We start from the raw sequence: 12,393 nt of genomic DNA, 5'->3' as shown, positions 1-12,393 counted from the left end.
CAAGCATATTTCGTTTTTTTTTTCTTCATGGCGTTCATAAACACGAGATGTAATGATAATTTGCCCCTCCTAGTTTAGCATCACTCGAGGCACGCATTCTGAACGAGCGCGTTTCGTTTAACCATTTGTTCGAACCTCTGGAGCGGGATGCACAAAGTGGCATGAAATCGTGAACGAATATCAATAAAACGAATTATTTTAGTGGCTGGAAAGGCCAATAAGATCTCGAAGCCCGTTTCGTCGGTTAACTAGGAAAGGGGTGGAGAGGGGAGGAAAATTCCAAAATACATAAAGGTAAAAATGAACAATAGGAGTAAAATATAGTGTATCATTACAACGCGACAGTATCTCATTATTATGACTTAATATCACATAATTATGACTTAGAATCTCGTAACTATGACAACTTTTTTAGGTGCTCTCCTTGTATTGATGATGGTCGAGGCTCCATTTACTCGATTTATTGCAATCATAATAATTTAGTATACGTCAAATAGTTTAATAAAATGGCATGCGACTATTTTTAAAAAATGCTATGATTCAATAATTTCACATAAATAAGCTATATGTTCACATACAAATCTAGTACTTTAAAGAAAAACAATTATTCACACATGTGCATGCATAGTCTTGAAAAGTATGTACAGTATATCATGTTCATAAAAGGCGGAAGACCATTAAAGCGAAATAAAAAATATCAAAGTAATGAAATGTTTTGATTTCTTGCAGCTCTGTTCTGAAAGTGAAGTTTTTCTCATGCACGATCAGCGACATTTAGACCCCCCCCCCCCCCCTGCAAACTAGAAAACTTTTTAACTTTTGCGGCACCTGTGTATGCGTCATTAAATTTCGTAAATATTAATAGGTCAAAACTCAATGCTGCAGCCATTTAAATGCACGGCAAACGTGGACGGCAAAAAGCTCGCTTTCCGCAAGGCCTGGGTGCACAAGCGCTTACATAATTTTTTTTTTTCTTCTTCTTCAGCACACGGTGTAATGCAATGTGTGTGTGCGTTGCCATGGTTTCAAAAGCAAACACCTCCAGTTGGAATTTCCAAGTAGCTGCAGCGGGAGCCAGCGGACACACCTTCCTTTGATTTACGGTGATGGATCTTGTTATCGCTTTTGGCCAAGCCGACGAGCTGCACATCCGTGCAAAAATGTCAGGAGTGCATTTTTTTACTCAGTGTCACATTGTGACCTCGCTGGGAGTGCATTCATGGCATAAAAAATATAATTGAAGCTTCAGCTCATTCTGACACATTTAATAAAAAAACACACACATACACACACACACACACACAGCAATTCAACAATGTTGGGTGGAAACGTCCTTAAAAAGAGGTCACGACAGAGAACATTTACTTGCGTTGCATCTGGGATGCATAATTTGGAAATACAATCTAGCAACATATGAAAAATAAGCATGAACAAAAAATGCCATTCTGCCAGAACTGTAAGAAATGAATTTTCACATTCTAAAGTGTAAAAAGTGCTCATAGTAAGCTTTTTAAGATTGCATTCCGATCACACCAAATTCATCCATCCATCTATTTTCTTTGCCGCTTATCCTCATGAGGGGCGCGGGGAGTGCTGGAGCCCATCCCAGCTGTCAACGGGCAGGAGGCGGGGTACACCCTGAACTGGTTGCCGGCCAATCGCAGGGCACATGGAGACAAACAGCCGCACTCACAATCACACCTCGGGGCAATTTTTAATCTGTCCAATTAATGTTGCCGCTTATCCTCACAAGGGTCGTGGGGAGTGCTGGAGCCTATCCCAGCTGTGAACGGGCTGGAGGCGGGGTACACCCTCAACTGGTCGCCAGCCAATCGCATGGCACATCGAGACAAACAGTCACACTCACAATCACACCTATGGGCAATTGAGAGTGTCCAATTCATGTTGCATATTTTTGGGATGCGGGAGGAAACCGGAGTGGCCGGAGGAAACCCACGCAGGCACAGGGAGAACATGCAAACTCCACACAGGCGGGTCCGGGATTGAACCAAGGACCTCATAACTGTGAGGCCAACACTTTACCATCTGAACCACATCATACTGTCATACGGGCGGGACAACCACAACAATGTACATAAACAATAATAAAGTGGAAAGTTTGGGGAAAAACTCCCGAAAACAAAAATAAAAAAAGAGCTTCACTTTATTGCAATGTGATGCATTGCTAACAGCTGATCAGCCTAAAATAATATTGAACGTGCAAAATTACACTTCAACAGTATCACATTGTAAAGTGTGAAAGTAAAGCAATTATTTAAAGATAAAATTGGCATCTTGGCACGGTGAATCAGTTGGAAAGTGTTGGCCTCGCAGTTCCGAGGTTCCGGGTTCGAACCCGGACCCGCCTGTGTGGAGTTTGCATGTTCTCCCTGTGCCTGCATGGCTTTTCTTCTGAGCAGTCCGGTTTCCTCCCACATCCCAAAACATGCAACATTAATTGGATGCTCTAAATTGCCCATAGGTGTGATTGTGAGTGCAGCTGTTTATCTCCATGTGCCCCGCGATTGGCAGGCAACCAGTTCAGGGTGTACGCCCCATCCTGCCCGTTGACACCTGGGATAGGCTCCAGCACTCCCCACGATCCTCGTGAGGATAAGCGGCAAAAGAAAATGGTTGGATAAATTGCTCCTAGATGTGATTGTGAGTGCGGCTGTTTGTCTCGATGTGCCCTGCGATTGTCTGGCGACCATTTCAGGGTGTACCCCGCCTCCTGCTTGTTGACAGCTGGGATAGGCTGCAGCACTCTCCACGAACCTTGTGAGGATAAGCAGTGAAAGAAAATTGATGGATGGATAAATTCCTCCTAGGTGTGATTGTGAGTGCGGCTGTTTGTCTCGATGTGCCCTGCGATTGTCTGGCGACCATTTCAGGGTGTACCCCACCTCCTGCTTGTTGACAGCTGGGATAGGCTCCAGCACTCCCCGCGACCGATCGTGAGGATAAGCGGCAAAGAAAATTGACAGTTAGATTGGAATCTCGGGTGTAACCCGACCTCTTGCCTGTGTGGGCCCTGCACAAGCGTTTAATTCCCAGTCAACTAAACGAGGTCGTGTTGTGCTACACCCCCCTCAAAAAAAAAATCATAAAAATATTTGCAATTACACTAATGCTCATGATTACACGATTTAATCACGTACAATCGCGCGAGTTCAGGTCTGCAGGAACGTTCGTTTTTGTCTGTGTGACCTGTGATCGGCTTGCAGACAGCCCCCCCCCCCAACGAAGACCCGATTGAGTTCGCGTGACCCGAAAGCCGAAGCGGCTCCCGTCCAAAACCCAACAGGAACGTTTCCAATCACATCTGCCCCGGTTTACGAAAGGTCCGCCGGGGATAAGCGCCCTCGAAAACGGATGGAGGCCTCCCGGTCGAGCCGCGGCAGATCCCGGTCAGTCGTCGGAGCGCTCCCCAGATCGAATAATCCATCTTTTCATGATGTAATCATCATCCATCACATCGCCTGCCGTGATGACTTTGGGGGGGGGGGGGGGGGGCTTTGGGTTCTTGAAGCCAGGCCAGGCTGTTCTTGTTGTTGTTGTCGTGCGATAAGAGCAAAACATAGCAACAGCTGGGCTGCTGATGTGCGGGGTGCGCGTGACAGAAACACGCCGGGCTGGTGCGCCGTCAACTATTAAATAACAGCGCTGTCCCGTGTTTGAGGGGCCGCGGCGAGCCCTGTTGTCACGCTGCCATGGCGACGGTAACCATGCGCGCCAATGTTTACACAATGTTTAGCATATCACACAAAGCGGCGGCCGCGGCGGCAATTGTGCGCGCCGACCTCTTCGCGCAAAGATCTCAACGCCACGTTGCACCGAGTTCTTATAACTCACCCCACGCGACTTTAGGGGGCGAGAAAATGGAGGCCTCAACTCACCCCGGGACTCAAAAAGTCTCTTTCCGGACCGCCTTCTTATTTGAACATTTAATCCCTCAAAGGGGGATGAGGACTCGTCCAACCGCCCTGCATAATCTGCATCTGTGTTTAAAAAAAAAAAAAAAAAAATGACATTGTAGTCACGCAGGACACATCACGAGGTCCACCTGCACAATTGCATCATCACTTTTATAATCCGCTTTTATATCTTAGAGCATATTTTGTGTTTTGCGTTTGCAGGAGTGTAAAAAATGCAACTTGTATCGCAATTCATCTTCTATTGAAATTAATTGAAATTCCATTAATCCGTTCCGGCCTCCCAATAAAAAAATCTAAATAATAAAGACGAGAGGAAAAAACTAATTATGAAACGTTACTTTCTTAAAATATACAACTATGACATAATTAAGTGGGATAAAAAGAATTAAAGCATTGATGCCACTTTTTTTTTTTTTTGCTGCAACTCAATGGATATCGTTCAGCTCCTTGTAGTGTGCACCCCCTGGCCAGCGGGGGGCGGTATAATATCACATGCAGCAGTCTCAGATCCTCACAGGAAACAGTAATATTAGTCATTCTTCGCAGAGGATAAATAATATATCCCTGTCTACCAATGTTATGCCACTCTATATTTTCAAATATCTACGATAACATTGTCACATAGATGCTACTGGTTAGCCAGTTTATGGCATTTCCCGTCATGAGTTAGCATTTAGCTAGCGGAAAAGTTTGCCGTTGTGTTAAATCTACATCGCGACGCAAGATGAGCGCGATTCTGTGTAGTTTGACAGGAAAACTCAACTGGGAGCTGCAATGAATATCATAAAAAAATAATTTTACTTTGTAAAATGGCTACCCGAGGTGAGCTGAGCTCATTGCTACGATCCCGCGTCAAACATCGTCGAAAACATCTCGTAAGTCACGTCATTTGTATCTCAATGATCACACTGTATGTTTTTTTTAATATTTTAATTTGTCATAATCTTTCACACAAAAGAGAAATTTTGCAATGTTATCCTGGAATTACATACATTTATTTGCATGTATGCATTTTGCAAACTGTCTTTCCCTTTGAACTGTACTATAAGGATAAAAATCCAATATTGTATCTGTGGACAAAAAAAAATTGTTTAAAATGCTAAAAAGAAACTTGGCATTTAATAAGCTCAACTTTTGCTTTTTATGTATTTGCATAGTTGCCGTTACGAGTGATTTTGTGCCCAATTCGAACGCAAATCAAAGCGCGCTAATGTTGTTTTTAATGCTAGCGCGACACCGCACACCGAGGGCGTTACCGAACGTCGCGCGTGTGTTCGTGTGCGTGCGCATTGCATAAGAGCACATTTCCATTTTTTTTTTCTCTTCGAAGCAAAAATAAATAAATAAAGTCTAGCTTGGAAACGTGTATTATGTGTAATTAGCGACATGCTGCAAGGATGAGAGGAAATGTGAAGCAGATGTCGTCCCTATTAAACTGGCGCAAAAAGTCGCTTACACGCTTGTGCGCGTGTTGGTGCGCGTTCATGAGTGTGTTGGAATTTTCCCGTCATTAACGAAAACATCTGGAAGACGTTCATCAATTAGCGCTGGGCTACCATGTTTGACTCATCTTGTCGTCTTGTAATGGCAAAAAAAAAAAAAAAATACATAAATACAACATGCACTCAGTCAACTGGTGTGTGTGGGGGGGGGGAGTTGGTGGTGATGTCATCATTACGCGACCACTACACACATGCGCTAACGACTATATGGGAAATTATAATGTTGCTTCACCGCTAGTGATGATTAGCCGGGCGACAAATTAAAAAAAAAAAATCATAATATCAATCCATCCATTTTTTTAGGCGCTTATCCTCACAGGGGTCGCGGGGGGGCCGGAGCCTATCCCGGCTGTCAACGGGCAGGAGGCGATGCACACCCTGTACTGGTTGCCGGCCGATCGCAGGGCACAATAATCATAAGAATTTTAAAAAATGAAGTCACAAAATGCGATGTGATTTCACATTTATATCAAAATTGAACGTTGGATTCACATTGCCGTACGAATGCAATTTCCCAACTAATAAATCTAAAACAAAATCAGAGAAGTGTCACAACGTAATGGGAAATATTAAATACGTTTTTATTGACAGTAACATGAAATACTACAAATACATTATATGAAACCTTAACAATGTACTATTAACATGACCGCGAAAATACAGGTTCAATATATTAAAAAAAAACATTAAATAAATAGTGACATCATTAAAAATTGATAAAATTTCCACTAAATTACCATGTAAAATTACAAATACAAACAATCCAAAAATAAAAAAAATTTAGAAAAAAAACATTTTCCATAGTCACAGGAAAGCTTGAGCCTATCCCAGGCAGACTCCACCCTGAACTGGTCGCCAGTCAGTCACAGGCCACATCTCGACACCGTCGCTGAGCGGGAATGGAACCCGCGGTACCGCACTAAAGTCAGGCGAGTGCACCACGACACCATCAGTGAACTGTTATCATTTGATCTGAGCCACTTATCCTCATTAGGACCGCAGGAGTTCTGGAGCTAATCCCAGCCAGACTCCACCCTGAACTGGTCGCCAGTCAGTCACAGGGCACATCTCGACTCCGTCGCTGAGCGGGAATTGAACCCGCGGTATTGCACTAAAGTCAGGCGAGTGTACCACTACACCATCAGTGACCAGTTATCATTTGATCTGAGCCGCTTATCCTCATTGGGGTCGCAGGAGTGCTGGAGCCAATCCCTGCTCTCATCGGGCAGGAGGCCAGCCAATCGCAGGGCACATGGAGACAAACAACCATTCACGTTCGCCATCACACCTGCGGGCCATTTCGAGCCTTCAATTAACGTACCGCGCGTGTTTTTTGGGACGTGGGAGGAAACCACATCACATGCAGAGAAAAGCCACAGGCAGAACGCGCCAACTCCGCACAGGCGGGGCCGGGATTTGAACCCCAGACCTCAGAACTGGGAGGCAGATGTTCCGACCAAATGGACCGTGTTGCCTATCCCTTTGAAATCAAAGCAAAATGACGTCAATAACATTTTCAGCGACATCAAAATGAAATAAAAAGAAAATAAAACATAAAATAAGGTGTTATAAATGTCTTATGATGTTTCTTCAATTGATCGCTTTTTAGCTGATGTAGTGAATAAAGCAGGGGCGTCAAACTCATTTTTCTCACGGGCCACGTCGTTGTTCCGCTTTCCCTCCCAGGGCCGTTATGACAGTGGAACAAAAATATTGAATCATCTCATCATATTGACTTCATCAATTTATGAACTGCTTTTGGAATCGGAAATCCAGGGTAATGCGTTTTTCAACTATCCACGTTCGGTTACACAAAAAATGCTTGCAATATCTCAACTTTAACATTTATGATATACGACAACTTGAAATGTTGGTACAGATCTTTTACAAAAATCGTGGACATTGACACTCTAGATGTGGCTTCGCGGGCCATATAAAATCATGTGGCGGGCCAGAGCTGGCCCCCAGGCCTTGAGTTTGACACCAGTGGAATAAAGGGGGGGGGAATTACAATATGGAAGTGTGCAAAAGATTATTCCGTATGTTATTGTTTTGCGTTCTACAATTTAAGGAAAATAATAATAATAAAACATGCAATTATTACAATTATGATTCTGTCAGGCGGGATGGTGGATCAGCTGGTATAGCGTTGGCCTCACACTTCTGAGGACCCGGGTTTGATCCCGGCCCCGCCTGTGTGGAGTTTGCATGTTCTCCCCGTGCCTGCGTGGCTTTTCTCCGGGTGGGCATTCCGGTTTCCTCCCACATCCCCAAAAACATGCAACATTAATTGGACACTCTAAATTGCCCGTAGGTGTGATTCTGAGTGCGGCTGTTTGTCTCCATGTGCCCTGCGATTGGCCGGCGACCAGTTCGGGGTGAACCCCGCCTCCTGCCCGTTGACAGCTGGGTTAGGCTCCAGCACTTCCCGCGACCCTCATGAGGATAAGCGGCGAGGAAAATGGACGGATGGATGATTCTGTCAGGAAAGTGGCAGCGTCTTCCTTTTTTGTTCATATTTGCAAATGTTTACACAAGGTTAGTCTTGTTGACCACAGTTAGGTGTAAACTCATAATTCATAGCTGATGTGATGAATAATAATCGGTAATTACAGTGCGGCGTGTATGCATCGAAAGTGTCAGTCAAGGAGTTCATACACACGGTGATGTAACACAACCACCGCGAGCGCAAAACCCAAACCAGTCAGTCAGGTGAAGTTCCAAAGGCGCCTGGCTCGACGGGCCTCGTGATTGCGGTCGCCACGGCGACGTGGTACACAAGCGAAGCATGATGTCATCGGGGAGGGAGAGCAGGGCCGGTGGCTGTTTCTGGTCGCCGCGGGAACCGTCGCGGTTGTGGGGCGTGTGGAGGTACATGGGGGGAGGGGGGCTTTTGGAGGTCAAAATTGAAGCCAACAAAAATATAAAAATAAAAATTCCTCCTCATCATCTTGATGGTTTTATTATCTGGGAGCACATGCGAGCAACTGGGCGACATTTACAACCGAGGTTCAAATCTTGGTCTTGGATTAATTTACCCCCGACAGTCAGTTGTCTTCATTTCGTCGCGTTTCTCTCCACTGCGGATTTTTTTCTCCAATCAGATTTCGGCGTCGTTGTGTCGCCATGTCGACCAAATCCGCCCGGGTCTTCAGAACCTGCGACGGACCCTGAACGCAAAATCGTGGCGTCGCAGACAAAAATGTTTCTTATTGCCCATCCGTGCCACTAGGTGGTGCCAAAGCACTACTTTTGCATGAATGAAACTCCTCAGCTGACTTCAACATACCTGGCATCACGAGTTTTGGGGACCAAAAAATGTCCACATACTTCAAGTGAATATCAGAAATGAAAATTTTATTTGCTAGAGTTATTTCTACATTCTTTCCATTTTTTTGAATTTAAATTTACTGATTAACCATTCCAGTCTACCCTCACCGCCCCCCCAAAAATGCCAAGAAAAACTTCACACTTTTTTTTTATTTTTAAGAACACACGCTTCAGTATTTTACTGTCATGAAAACACACACAACATAATAAAATCAAATATTGAAAAGTTTGTGGGTCATGATTTTATGCATCAACGCCGATTGACCGTGTACTCCTGTTGGCGGGGGTGCCTTTGCCACCAGGGGGCAGAATAATACCGGCATACATCATACACTAAGAAGAGTTTCACCACTAAGTGACGCAATAAGATGCAATCAAATTTCTCGTTTTACACAGAGGACAAATAATATATGCCGGTGATTGTCCATTGCCGTTACATTGACGCGACTTTCATTGGCCCGTCTATGGCGTTTTGCGTTTCCTTAGCATTACGCTAACAGAGTTGCGTGGGTAGGTTGAATACATCCCGTGTTAAAACTTGATCATAGGGTGAGGTCAGAGTCAACACTTCATTGTACCCAACTTAGGCACATAGATAATACCAGATGTACTCTGCTCCAATCATTTCCTGCAGTACGTCGGAGTGGTTGCAAATCACCGTTTTCGGACACTTTGTACTTCTTTTTTTTTTTTTTTTTTTTAAGACTTAGTCACTCACAGTGTCACGCTACTGCACCAGCTTCACGTTACATAATGCGTGTGTATTTGTGTGCGTGTGTGTGTGTGTGTGTGTTCCTCATCGCAGTACTTCTGAGGGAGGTTTTTTTTTTTTTTTGGGGGGGGGGGGTCACATAATAGCCGACACATTCCACACGTCAGATGATACCTGAGAGAGGAGAAAATTACGGTGGCCTGGAAGCGCAAAACAATATGACGCATTGTGAAACACTTTCATTTTTCACGGAAACACAAAAACAAAATCTTGTGGAACACAACATGGCGGCCTCACACAACACTTCCACTCAAAGCTATTTAGTCAAAAACTCTATTTATCATATTTTTTTGAGAACACTTTTCTCAAAGAATAACGTTATTATTTGTTGTAGTCTTTTTCTGGAGAACAAAAATGATTAGTTGAGAATAAAGTCATATTTTTATGCATGAACAAAGTCCTATTTTGGGGAATATCAAGTAATTTTTGGGTTTTTTTTTCAGAGTAGCCAAAATTCCATATTTATTTTCAATAATACAGATTTTTTTTTCAGGACTAAAGACATTTATTTATAGAAAAAAAGCATTTTATTTTTTGAGAAAAGTCCAAATTTTCCAAAAATAAAATGCATTTTTATCCACAAAATAGTCATGGATTCAAGAAAAATAGTCAGTTGAAGTCTTTTTTTTCAATAATAAACTTTCCAGGGAAAAGTCATGTTTTTCTGAGAATGAAGCCTATTTTTTTTTTTCAGAAGAAAAAAAATAGTTTATTTTATTATTTTTTTTTAAATAATAAACTTTCCAAGAAAAGTCATGTTTTTTCTGAGAATTAAGCCAATTTTTTTTCCAGAAGAAAAAATAGGTTTTATTTTATTCTTTTTTTTTTTAAATAATAAACTTTACAAGAAAAGTCATGTTTTTCTGAGAATGAAGCCATTTTTTTCCAGAAGAAAAAATGGGGTTTATTGTATTGTATTCATTGTTTTTTTTGGGGTGGTGGGGAAATCATGACCCATTTTTTAGGAATCAATTCATAATTCATCAAATATAGAGATATATTTTTTTCCCAAGAATTCAATCCAGAATTTTGAGAGCAAAAGCTCCTCATATCATTTTTCTCATCTGACGTCCCCTGTCAACTTGCACGTGGTGCGCTTTAAAATGCACTCACTTTATTTGTAGGAGGGAAAAAAGAAACCACAGATATGTATCCAACGACCACTTCTGACTGAAAAACAAAAGCGCTCGCTCGGCTTCACGTTTCTGAAATAAAAATGAAAAGCACCTCACGACACCGCTTCAATTGAAGGGGGGAAGAAATTAATTGCCGTTCTAAATCATCACCGTAAAAAGCGGCGACATGTTTGACGAGGTCGTAAATATGATAATTCAGTGGCCAGGGAAGAAGCCTTTTCTCTCTCTCTTTTTTTTAAATTCAAGCATTAACCTTCAACACGTCAACGCTGGAAAGAGTCAAAACACACGCGCGCATTAAAATGGATCAAAGGGATTTTTCATAAAGGAGGATTATTTTAAATAATATTACATTTTTCAAGAATATTCATTTTTTTGGGGGGGGGAGAATGAGGTCAAAATAAAGTCATAGTTTTAAGATTACTTCTAAAAAAAAAAAAAAATAAAAGTAAAATTTTCAGTCCCATTTTCCCAAGATGAAAGTTCTACTTTTGGGGATAAAATTGTACTCTTGTTGAATAATGGGATTTTTTTCGAAATATAATATTTTTTTATATAATTACAAGGATAGATTACATTGAATATCATATCACATTCTACACAAATTACATGAATAAGGCATTTTAAAAAATGCATTTTCTGTGATTATATGCAAAAAAAATGTTCACAATGCTTTAAAATCCTTCAGTAATCAAAATGCTTTTGAAAGTACAGCGATGTGCCGCCCTCTACCGGAAATATCTTAAATTGCACCAAAGATATCGGATTCTTTCAACAGCTCGAAAAAAAAAAGTAACGAAACTTCCTGGGTAGCCAAGTAACTAGTACTATTCAACTATTTTACATAATTCCAAGGATAAATTACGTTGACTATGATCTCGTATATATATGTCATCTAATGTATAAATTACTATTGTGGAACAAGGTGATTTTTTTTCGAAATATATTTTTTATATAATTCCAAGGATGAATTACATTGACTATCATATCACATCCTACACAAATCGAATAATTACATGAATGAGGCAGTTTTAAAAAATTTATTTTTTTTGATTATATGCAAAAATCCTTCTCGAGTACGTTCAGTCATCGAAATGCTGCAGAAACTTCAGCGATGTGCCGCCCCCTACCGGAGTTATCTTAAATTGCACCAAAGAAATCGGATTCTTTCAACTTCTCGAAAATGTTTCCCAGAAATAAAATGTCACGAAACTTCCTGGATAGCCATGTAACTAGTACAATTCAACTAGTTTATATAAGTAAAATAAAATTGACTATCATAGCATATATTAATTACATTGACTATCACATCACATTCTACACAAATGGAACAATTACACGAATAAGGCATTTTTAAAAATGTATATTTTGTGAATATATGCCAAAAAAAATTCACAATGCTCTAAAATCCTGCTGTAGAAACTACAGCGATTTGCCGCCCTCTGCCGGAAATATCTTGAATTGCACCAACGCAATCGGAAAATGTCAGGAAACTTCCTGGGTAGCCAAGTAACTAGTGCAATTCAACTAGTTGACTGGTAACGGGTGCACAATTTTTTTTTTTTATGACTGGGAAATCATGTGTCACATAAGAAGATAGAGCATATGAACATCAGATTTTCATGAAAATTAAAGCTCCACTGTCATGAAAAGCGGGATTTTTAGTATGTTATTCATGGAAAAAAAAGGCAGCCGGAATAGACCCATCCACCCCCCCC

This window comes from Syngnathoides biaculeatus, chromosome 12, assembly GCF_019802595.1.
Source record: "Syngnathoides biaculeatus isolate LvHL_M chromosome 12, ASM1980259v1, whole genome shotgun sequence".
Taxonomy (NCBI): domain Eukaryota; kingdom Metazoa; phylum Chordata; class Actinopteri; order Syngnathiformes; family Syngnathidae; genus Syngnathoides; species Syngnathoides biaculeatus.
Note: the sequence above shows the minus strand (reverse complement) of the source record.